Source organism: Arachis ipaensis, chromosome B1 (genome assembly GCF_059453495.1).
Source record: "Arachis ipaensis isolate K30076 ecotype BB chromosome B1, ASM5945349v1, whole genome shotgun sequence".
Taxonomy (NCBI): domain Eukaryota; kingdom Viridiplantae; phylum Streptophyta; class Magnoliopsida; order Fabales; family Fabaceae; genus Arachis; species Arachis ipaensis.
Window position 1 is genome coordinate 135,275,143 of NC_142436.1, and position 12,622 is coordinate 135,287,764.

The 12,622-nt window shown below is 36.5% G+C and overlaps 1 pseudogene; it reads right to left on the reverse strand.

Annotated features, from left to right (window-relative positions):
* Window positions 1-185: 185 nt before the first annotated feature.
* LOC148578489 (uncharacterized) lies at window positions 186-1,192 on the reverse strand (annotated as a pseudogene).
* Between the last annotated feature and the right edge of the window lie 11,430 nt (window positions 1,193-12,622).

The window sequence follows — 12,622 nt, forward strand, 5'->3', positions numbered from 1 at the left end:
GTAAGCATTTTTAGCCTTTAAAATGTCATTTTCAGATTCAAGTTCATGGCATTGATTCAAAAAATTTCTGATTTTCTCAGTGAGATCATCAATCATAAGATGGAGTTCTTCATTAGAGGGTTCAAGAAAGATTACCTCATTATGGTGACTGTGGTCGGCCATTAAGCATGCTTAAGAGTTTTGGTCTAATTATCATCCTCTCCAGTGTCGTTCTCCAGATCTTCCCAAGAAGTCATAAGTCCCTTCTTCTTGTCCTTTTAAGACTTGTCTTCTCTTTTCTGCTTAGGACAATTATATTTGTAATGTCCAGCTTCTTTCCAATTGTAGCAAATGACCTTGCTAACGTCCTTCTTTGGATCTTTTGAGCTGCCTCCTCTACTTCTCCCTTTCAGTCTCATCATCCTTCTAAATTTTCTAGTAAAAAATACAATCTCGTTATCTGATAAATAGTCACTGGATTCATCATCCAATGATTCATCACAAGATTTAAGAGCCACTCCTTTCTTTTTTGTATCATTTTTTATGTGAGTGATTTCATATGCTAGTAACTTTTCTCTCAGCTCATCATAGGTCATTTGGCTTAAGTTACTGCTTTCAGATATGACAGTAGCCTTAGTTTCACACTTTTTTGTTAGGCTTCTCAAGACCTTCCTCACCAACACTTGTTTGGAATGAGTAATCTCCATAACATCCAAGCTATTAATGATGATAGAGAACCTCTCAAACTTGTCATCAATCGATTCTCCTTCCTTCATAGAAAACATTTTATGCTCTTTGCTCAGTATGTCAGTCCTCGTTTCCTTTACTTGTGTAGTGCCCTCATGTATAACCTAGAGCTTATCCCAAATTTTCTTTGTTGTTTTCAATCTTGAGACCTTTTAGTATTCCTCAAAACTGATTGCACAGTCCAGCATGTTAACAGCCTTGGCATTGAGTTCCACCTTTTTCTTCTCATCGTCATTCCACTCTGCTTCAGCTTTGGGAGTAACTACACCTTCGAGCTTGTTTTGGTTGGAATCTAAGGACCATTCATGATCATCTTCCAGAGGTTGTAATCTACTGATTGAACAAAGATCTTCATTCTTTCTTTCCAATAATTGTAGTTTTTCCCGTTGAAGAATGGAAGTCTGTTATTTGATTGCCCTTCATTCAGTATGTAAGCCACTGAGTTGGATCCCATGTTGTTTGCCATCTGGATTTTTCCTCCAAGCTTTGAAGCTTGATCTCTTTGAGACCAAGCTCTAATACCAATTGATGGATATCAGTGGCTAAGAGAAGTGGATTGAATCTTGGTCTCTTTTGATTTTGCTTTCAAACTGGGATTTTTTTTAGATACTTTGAGTAGAAAATTAGGAGACACTTTGGTTTTGTCTCTTGACACGGTAGGAGCCCAAACAGAATCACGAGCAAGGTGAGTTACTAAGAAGTATTACTGGATAGAATAATCAGGAGATAATTTTGTTTTGTCTTCTAAAGTGCAGAACCAGATACAGAGAAGGGAAAGAGAAATGACACAGATATATCCTGATTCATCTACTTAGTGCAATATAGCCTACATCCAGTCTCCATCACGACTATGACGGAATTTTACTATCTTTCAATAAGATTACATTCACCAATTCTCCTTAGGATTCTACCCAATCCTATCTGGGACAAGTCCAGTTTCTAACCCAAATTAGAGTTGACTAAGAACTCACCCTAGCTTTCAATTGCAAAGTGCTCACCCAACTTGCAAGGGAATTCCCTCAGGATCATGACAACAAAATAGAAAAACTTACACAAAATTTCTGAAATAATTATATGGATTTTTCTCCAAGTCTAACTCTCTTGTTCTTTTTCACTCAATGACTTTTTCATACATACCTCATAGTATTGCATTTTTCCATTAAAAACAAAGAAAGACTAGACTGAGAAAATAAGATATTTAATGAAAATCATGAAGGAGAAGAATGGTATTTGCTCTGTAAGCTATAAGAACCCAAATGTTTGTGCTCTTACTCCTTGCTCCAATCCTTGGCCGTTCACCCCTTTAATAGAGGACTGAATCTTTTAGGGTTTGAAACTTGCTTCGGAACTTGTTTGACTTCTTCTCTCAAAAATCAGAAGTAGCAACGACATCACAGAGGAGAGATAGAGTAGAAACAGTGACTTAACCATACATGTATCCATACCTTCTATCTTCTCTTTCAACCTTTTTAAAATTTATTCTTGAATATGGACCGTGCCTTCTTACTTTGGCTCCAAGTTTGAGTCTTGAACGTTGATTCACCACAGAGCTTCATCATCTTCAATATTTTCAACTATATACTTCTGTGCATGCAAAGAGAGGATTTCTTCATTGAGCTTTAATGAAGCACAAATCTTGAAACTCCTTTTTGTGATTTGCCCTTCGAATGTGATCTTACTTTTTGCCCTAGCCTCTTTGACTTACTTTTCTTTACTTGGATTTGAAAACTTATTTTTTGTTCTTCGATTTTGCCCTAGCTTCAGAATTTTTCTTTTTCTTTGTTTTCTTCTGAGCTTTCACATGGGTGTTGGAAGAGAGAGAAGAGAGAGTTTGGTTTTAGTGGTGTAACGTTTGGCTCATATGGGAATGGAATTGAGTTACTTAGTTAGCAACTAAGTTGAATTATTAGATTTGGACCACCGTTTGGGATTGTTTATGGATATGAGCTCACTTCATTAATTTGAGGCCCGAATCATTTCTTTTATTTCTAAAGGAAATTTGTTGTTGTGATGAACAATTGTTTCCTTGATCTTGTGTGTATGTGGGCCAGATATAATTTGGGCTTGTTTTATTGCTTCTTGGGCTAGTTTTAATTAAATTAATTTTCTGCACACTAAACAAAATAATCAAGCACATAATTGGCTTTTAACCCATTAATAATGTTTAGTCATCATCTATAAAATGTTGTTAGTTCTTTAAACTCAACAATCTCTTCCTTGATGACAAACATTATGAAATGAATTAAAAAGAAATGAGAAGAGTTTTAGGAACTTTCCTTTGATGTTTCCATTGATTTGAAGCTCTCCCTGAATGTTTACCTTTCTCAACCTGATATAAACAATCTTTACATGGAAATAGTGCCAAACAACCAAGAATTTTACAAACAGTTTTATATTTTAGGAACCTATTTGATCACTAGCCAACATTTGCAAGGCAATTTATTTGTTCAAAAATCACCATCAAAACAGCCTTGATACAAATATTAGTCAGAGCTACTTAGTCAACAACTCAGATACCAAGCATAGCTATGATCAATAAGCAAGTATAATCAATACTCACCATCAGAGCAATATGCATAATTAGAGCTGGAAATGATAATTTAAAACAATTTCAAAATAGAAATAGCAACCTGTCTCAAGCATCATAATAGTTTCAACATAACTGTTTCAATTCATTTTCACAACACTTCCCCTTTTGTTATTAAGGATGAAAACCTACAGAAAAAATAGTTCAATTTGCAAACCATAAGTGCAAAATAGGTAATTGTGTCAGTGTCAAAGTTAAGTTTCTACGACTATTACAGTCATTCATCAATAAATAGTATTCAAACAATAAAATCCGAAGACCGTTATTCAGAAAAAATGGATTTTAAACAGCATCAGCATCAGACAGAGGCTAGACATCAGATCCCTCATCCTCAGTTCCAAGAGGATCATCTTCTTGATCAAACATTGCTTGGTCATCTTCCAAGGAATCTATGTATTTGAGCAGCACTTCAACTCGACTTTGAGACTTTCTAAAGGAGTTCTCATTTTGAATAGCTAGTTTTCTAGCTTTTTGGCTCGAGTTGATCATCTGTTTAATGAGATTCACAAACTCTTGTAAGATGTCTTTGACAATGCCATTCATTAAGTACTTCTGGGAGGATGATGTCCCTGCAACAAATGGAGGAAGAATACTTTCATCCTCTTCTTCTTCCAATACCGTGTCCTTAGCTACCTTTGAGCCTTTTCCCTTTGATTGTTTTACTATACCACCACCCTTAAAATAAGGAGAGGACAAAAGAGAAGCCAAAGCTAGAGCAACAACAAGCACAGGGTTGAATGATCTTTAGAGAGGTATTTGGGACATGCAAGTACCACAAAATATTAAGATGTTCATATGGAAGGTAGCCAATGACAGAATTCTGGTAAGGGAAAATTTGTTGAAAAAGAATCACTAATAATTCTATTTGTCCGATTTGTTTTCAGGAGGCTGAGACTGCGGAACATGCTATTTTATGGTGTGAATGGACCAGAGCAACATGATTTGGAGCCCGAATCCAATGTACTCCAACAAAATTATCAGTAACATTATTGGAAAACTGGCTTAAGGGATTTCTTAAAAAAATCAATTCAGAACAAACAAACAACAAGGAAGAAAAATGGAGCAGAATCGGGCACCTAATATGGGCTATATGGAAAACAAGAAATGATGCAATTTTTAACCACTCTAAACAAAACCCAATGGATACCATCTTCTATGCTAAATTTCAATAAATACCTGTCAAGTCAAGTAGAGATCCCTACCCAAGGAGTGGCTAAAGCTCAACATCGACGTAGCTATTTCAGAGAGCACAAACAGAGCAGCCATAGCTGTGGTGATCAGGGACTGGAGGGGTGAAATCAGAGGAGGTTTCGCTTCCAATATCCTTGCAAGTTCAAGCACTATAGCCGAAGCCTGGGCAATGAGAGAAGCTTTGGTGTTAGTGAAGAATCTAGAAATGGGAAAGGTAATTATTGAATTAGATTGCCTTACCCTGATTGAAGTAATTAAGTCCGAAGCGGAGCTCTGGGAAATCGATTCCATCCTCCATGATATCCGATCTCTCCAATCGGATCTCCCTGACTGCGACTTCACTTGGGTTCCTCATGAAGGGAACATCCTTGCCCACACAATAGTAGTGCTCAAAAATTCCAATGTTCTCTTCCCATCCTGGTGCACTACTCTACCTCCCCAGCTCAATTTCATCTGCCAAAAAGAGATGCCAAAAGTGGCAGTAAGCGTGCAAGCACCAGGAACCCCACCCCAGTAGCCAGAAATGTATACCGCAATAGCGCAGCTAGAGTGATTTAATGGTGGGATTTGAACCGAAGGGAGGAATTGATGTCATATTCGGGGTAGTGGTTGAACCACGAGGACAGCAGTAGCAACAAGTTTCTCACCTTGAAACCCATTAGTGCCCATAGCGTCTTTCTTTTTAGCTTTCTGTTCGTAGCAGGAGAATGAAGTAGTTAGACATATTAGTGGCATTAGGTGGGAGTTTGGTTTTATTAGGTGAAAATTTAATTTCAAATGAAGGAGGGCCTTGTAACACCCTACCACACAGAGCTTTACACGTAGGATGTAAAACAAAGGTGGTAAGGTGCTACGACCTCTAAAAATAAAATCTTATATATAATATAGTTGAAAAGAAGATTTATCTAGGAGTCTTTGAAGGAAAGATAAAACAAAACGTTAAATGGAAAAGCGCAGCACTCTCGAAAGCATTAACGTAAACGAAACAGGATGAGAGTAAACTAAACATGAATATATATATATATATAAATAAAAGAGTTCCAAGATACAGATAATAAAGCTTATGATCCAGCTCGCGAAGTTAAAACCGGCCAGAGCATATATACATATATACAAAAAACCCAAAAGACAGTCTACAGAACCTGTTTCTCCAAATCAACCTCTAAGAGGGATAATGTAACACCCTAACTTTTAGCACCTATATTCCTTTATTTATATACTACGTTTATTTAATATTGAGCCTTCACGAATACGAACCAAAACTCTAAGTGAGAAAATGAAAGGTCTTTACTTTAAAACTCTTAATCACACACACACACACACACACACACACACACACATATATATACTCACATAGCAATATATAGATAGACTTATTCCAAGATTCTCAAATACAAGTCCTACCCCTTAAAAATCAAAGACAATAAATGGCGAGGGAAAAATCTAAGACTAAACCAACTACAGAAAATACGGATATATATTTACATAAAGCTCCGATGCTCAGTCGTGGCTCCGCGCCAAGGATTCTCAGGCCTGTCGCTGAAACAGAAGATCTGTAGGGGGTGAGAACATCGTCCTCGTAGGTTCCTAGTAGGGATAGCGAATGCCATAAAAATATACAGAATAATATACAAATAGTTAACTCATGGCCCGAAACAGTTTTCTTTATTAAACCCTTGAAATCCTTCTTAAGTCTTACCTAAATCCGTGTAAAATCCTTTCTTTAAATCACATTACTTAAACAAAATCTCCATCACATTAACAATTCCTCATCACTTAACAACATTCCTCAATTATCGCAATATCTAAATAAGCCATCATCGCAAATAATATACCTAAACTCAAACCACAAACATTAGCTTCCACCACATTATTAAGTCCACAGCAAAACTAAAATGTCCAATCAAGCATACAAGCAAGTCACCAAGACAACAGCACAATCACAAATAAACAAGATAAACAACCATAATCAAATGCAAATGCGCAAATAATATGATGCATGCCTTTCCCATGCAGGCCATGAGCTCATGCGTCGGTTGTCTACCCGCAACCCGACGTTACTCGGAGTGAACCCCAAATATGGTTCCTTTACTGTGTCAGTTAGACACCTTGGCATCACGGTTACCCGTGTCAGTTAGGCCTCATCATAATAATATTTTGATGTGCATCACAGTAAGAAATATTGCTATCAGTTAGGCGAATATTTTCACATTAGCAATCTCAGGCTATCCGTTAGATGGGCACTTTTGCATTAGCAGTTTGGCACAAAGGCCCATTCAACATACAATTTGCTGTTAGTTAGGTAGACATTCCCGCATTAGCAATCTTAGACTATCAGTCAGGCGGGCACTTCCACATTAGCACTTTGGCACAAGACCTATTTAACATACACTTTTCAAGTATCTATCTTATTCATTCTTTCTCATTCTTTTCCTCTTAAGTATCTATTTCCTTCATTAGTTCTCATTTCTTTCTTTTTATTATGCCTCCACATCACCAATTACATACCCACACCTGCGCATCACCTACATTATTAAACGTACCTCCGCATCACCGCTTAATTATACATACCTCTGCATCACCAAATAATCAATTACACCTCCATATCACCACCTATTCACTCATCTATTATAATCTTAAATCAATCAGTTTCTAAATAATCAACATATGATTCCAATCCTTGTAAAATCATTTATAAACTCTCAAAATTACTACTTCTAATTAGGAAATTAATTTCCATTCACTCTCATAAACAAAAACTCAGTCACAAACACAGCCAATCATTCGCATCAAAATATTTAAACTCAATAACATTATAATTATTAACATATTTGTAATTATTTACTATAATTTTGGGCATCCTTAATTTGAAAATTGTTAATTTTAAATTAAAACCCCTACCTCCGTATGAAATCAAAATTAACGAAAGCTCTGGAAAAGCTTTATGACTGAACTGCTGAAGAGAAAAGCGTCAGAAATCGTTTGTGCCTCCTAGAACTCCAATTGGCCGAACTCAAGAGGAAGAGGAGCTATGTCACCGTGAGCTTTTACCGAACAAAAGTAATGCCAACGTGCAGAAGGGGAAGATATAAACACTTTTACCAGATTAGATTTTTTATTGGAGTTACAAATCGCAAGAAATCGAAGCCAGAAGTTCGGTGGGGTTAAGGTTCTCTCTCTCGGTCACTCTTCTCTCTTCCTCACCGTTTGTATGTAATAAATAATGAGGCTGAATGATAAAGATTGATATGAAGTGAATAATTAGGTGTCATGCCTAATTGATCTATGATTGTATATAAATACACATGTATACAAGCCATCCTATTTCTTTCTTTGGCTTCGGTCATATATGTATACATATATGTATATGCATGCATAAGCTTTATTTAGTTTTTCTTTCTTGCCTTTTGTTTTTTAAATGAAACCGGCAATGAAACTAAGGATAATATAATAATATACTAATAATAATATGGTAAGAATAGTAATTTTAATATAATAATGATAGTTATAAAATCTGAGAAATTAGTAAATAATTAGTTAATAATTATTTATTAATTAAGAAAATTAAAAAATTAAATTTTATAGTTTAATGTGATAGAGAAAATTAAAACAATAGTTTTGACACTGATTTTAAAGAATTTAGCCCAAAATTGAGCCGAACGGGCCGAACTGAGCAAACTGGACTCGTATTTGGCCCAAGGCCCAACCCAAAACACTAATACCCATAAGTTTCAGCTTCTCCTTCCCCTTGCCACAATGAAACACGCTGAAAACTAAATTAGGGGAAGAGAAGTGTTCTTCCATGAAACCTAACCCTTGATCAAGTTTAAATTCACATAACTTTTGATTCGGAGCTCTGATCGTCGCACCGTTTGTGATCACGCATCCGCAGAGACGAGCTCTACAAAGTCCGGTACCTTTCAAGGTTAGAAAATCACATTCTCAGCTCCTATTCTCTCTTCTTCAGTTCAAAAATGTTAGAGTTTTGGGGTATTGAGATTTCGGTTAATTTGATGATTTAGGATCAAATTGACTTGAAGAATCGTTAGATTTTGGCTTAATTGAAGTACATATATGGTAAGGATCTTTAACCCTAGTCAAACCCTTGATTATGTGAGTTTTGGGTATTGAAATTTGCATATATATATGTGGTAATGTGTATTAGGTGTGTGTATTTGTAAATTGGAGCTTGAATTGTGGACACTTGAGGCTTGGTGGAGTTTGGGTGCCCAACTTTGGAGATTTTGGATCCTTGGAGCTGTGTTTGGTGCCTCTTTGGTGGTGTTTTGGGTAATACGTGGAAATCGGCCAAGGTATGGTTTAGGTTTCACGTATTTAATATATAATGTTCTGTGAAAACTTAGGCTAGGTGACCATAGGATAGGTTGAAACGTATGAGTATATTTAATGCTTAGTAACCTTGATAAGAATTGTATTTTGAATTTGGTGCTTGTTGGAAGAATGATAAGTGATGGGTTGATGATGATATGAGTATATATATGTATATATTGAATAAGTATATGCTAATCTTATTGATGTATAAGAGAGGTTGATGCATAATGTTGTTGAGTTGAGAAATGGTAGGATGTGAAGATTGTTGTGGTATTGATAAAGATATGTTGTATTGATGATTATAAGTATGATGAAATTGAATTGGAGTTGAGTTTTAAAGAAAATGGAGATTTTAAGGTTTTGTGTAGAAGTTGGTTTTTGGCCGAATTTTGACGAGGCATAACTTGGCTACGCGTGACACCTGTTTTCAACAAGTACATTTTATGTTTTTAAAACCTAATCTTGAACCTCTATTTTTACTCCTTTAGACCCTAAATCTTAGTGGTAAGTATAGTGAAGAGGTTAAGTCATGAAGAAGTAGTTAACTTGGATTTGAAGAAAGATTTTGAAAAGATAATTAGTGATTGGAGAAGAAGGTACCTAATATGATAAATATGATGAAAGTGGTGCATGAGGCAATTAAGAGAGGAATATGTAATTGAGAATGATGTATGAGAGAATTGATGAAGTTAATTATTTGAGAATAATAAAACATATGATAAATGATTAAGTGGCTAAGGTTTATTGAGGAAGTGCGGTAGTGTTGCAAGTATGCCGGAGATGCATATGTGAGCTAAAGATTGAGTATTTTTGAGCTTGGGGTACTGTCTTTCCCATGTCAGCCGAAAATTTTACCCGTGGATAATATTGAGCTTGGGGTGTTGTCTCTCCCATGTCAGCTAGGGGTGTCGTCTCCCCATGTCAGCGTGGATTCTTCCCATGGTTAATCTTTGAGCTTGGAGTGTTGTCTCTTCTCCCCATGTCAACTTGTGACTTTTCCCATGAATGTTTTTAAGCTTGGGGTGTTGTCTCCCCCATGTCAGCTTGGGGATTCTCTCCATAGTGAGTGTTGAGCTTGAGGACATGTCGGGCTGGCTACGTAACTGACAATTGATATCAACAGCCATAGGACAGGCCTACATCATGTACATATTATATGATTTACTTGCTTGTGAACTATATGGGATTGCCTACGTGATTATAATTAGCTATTTGTTATAATTACTATCTGTATTACTTGTGAACTACTTGTGTTTGCCTTTTTTTTTGTCTATGCAACTCTTAGGAGACGGAGGAACGGATGAAAGGTAGAAAAGATTAGTGTACAGGATTAAGTTTGGTTGAGTTGAGAACCTTTAGACGACCACCTATTTATGGCTTTTGTTTTTAGTCCTTTAAGCTTTATAATCTGAGTGTCGACGTTCTAGGATTGCCTCTGGCATTCCCAGGACCTTATATCTTATATGTGTGGCACCTTTACCATACTGTGTTGTTATTTTACAGATGCAGGTCGAGAGGCTCCTCGGTAGGCGTATGGACTTTTGAAGCGGAGTGATTTCTGGGTTCCTTTTTTCTATATAGTTTTTGTGTATATATATATACTTAGCTTCCTCTCTGAATAACTTGTTTATTTTGTTCCTCTTCGAGGTTTAAGGAGAGTTAGGGTTCCATCTATGTATTTTGGGTTTTTGGGATATGTATATATGTATGTGTATATTCTCCAGCTAGCCTTGGCTTCGCAGGCTGAGTTAGGAGCTAGTTATTTTGTATCTTTGACTGTCTATTCTCATTTTTTGTTTACTTATACTATGACCTAGATTTCTTAGCACGCAGGTTATCTCGCTTTCAGAGCGTTGTGCTTTTTATTTTGCGATTTTGTTTTACCTGTTCTTTAAGACTCCTAGTATATATCTCCTTTTCATTATTATTATTAAATATATTTTATTTTAGAGGTCGTAATACCATACCACCTCTGTTTTACGGCTTAAGCGTAAAGCTCTGTATGGTAGGATGTTACATTATGGTATCAGAGCAATTCGTTTTCGTAGAGCCTGGAGAATGGACTGACTATGCTTCTGAGCATACTCTGGCTGTGTGCACATGCTATTTAGGATGTCTGCTTGACATATATAGCATAAAAGTCCATGAGCATTACCTTTGGAGATTCGAAGCACTAGACTTTAGATATTAAGACTGATCACCTTAATATCAATTGTTCGGTGTGAACAAGACCCAGATGGCATCTCATGAACACGTGCAAGGTAGTACGATTGATTCTCAAGCTGCTCTGGAGAATATGGCTGCGGCTATGCGAGCTACTACTGAAGTAATGGAGCGAATAACCTAGGAATTGTGATGAAGGCAATAATGGATTGGGTTGTGGAGACGCCTAGGGATTAGGACTCTTGCAGCAAAGGCAAAGGTTGATAACATTTAGTTAGAAAGATGGAGAGATTCAGGAAATGTTCTGGTAGAGTAAGTGAATAATTCAGAATCTTGGTGGCTTATAATCAGAGTAACGCTGTGGAAGCACAGTGAATTTGGCGACTCTAGAATTGTAGAGATGAGAGAAAGGAAACTGAGGACATGGAATGATTTCGAGGGGTTTCGTAAGGTCAGAGATGGAAAGTGTGAGTGTGTGGTTTAGATTATTGTGGGATTAACTCCGATTAAGAGATTGAAGAATTGATTAATATTTGAGATAGTTGAGAAAGATTAGAGATTAACTTGAATTAGATGGAACTCTTGAAGGATAAAAAAGTTTGTAGTCATCGAGAAAGAGTTAGACGAGACTAAAAATGAAATAGATAGGTTTAGCTTAGGCTTGAATTGGGAATAGGGTATTAAATTCACGTTGGAGAATGACAAAATGAATGGTAAGAGATTGGTTGAATTTGAGGGAGCATATATGAGGATTTGAAGGGAATTTTCGAGGACGAAAATTTTTGTTAGGGGGGTAGGATGTAAAACCCGAGAGATTAGTAAATAATTAGCTAATAATTATTTATTAATCAAGAAAATTAGAAAATTAAATTTTATAGTTTAATGTGATAGAGAAAATTAAAACAAGAATTTGACACTAATATTAAAGAATTTGGCCTAAGATTGGGCCGAACCGGGTGAGCCGGGCCCGTATTTGGCCCAAGGCCTAACCCAAAACACTAATACCCATAAGTTTCAGCTTCTCCTTCCCCTTTCCACAATGAAACACGCTAAAAACGTATTTAGGGGAAGAGAAGTGTTCTTCCATGAAACCTAACCCTTGATCAAGTTTGAATTCACATAACTTTTGATCCGGAGCTCTGATTGCCGCACCGTTTGCGGTCACGCATCAGCAGAGACAAGCTCTACAAAGCCCGGTACCTTTCAAGGTGAGGAAATCACATTCTCAGCTCCTATTATCTCTTTTTCAGTTCGAAAATGTTAGAGTTTTGGGGTATTAAGATTTTGCTTAATTTGATGATTTAGGATCAAACTGACTTGAGGAATTGGTAAGTTTTGGCTTAATTGAAGCACATATACAGTAAGGATCTTCAAACCTAGTCAAACCCTTGATTATGTGAGTTTTGGGTATTGAAATTTGTATATATATGTGGTAATGTGTATTTGGTGTGTGTATTTGTAAATTGGAGCTTGAATTCTGGACACTTGAGGCTTGGTGGAGTTTGGGTTCCCTACTTTGGGGATTTTGGATCCTTGGAGTTGTGTTTGGTGCCTCTTTGATGGTGTTTCGGGTAATACATAGAAATCAGCCACGGTATGGTTTAGGTTTCACGTATTGAATAT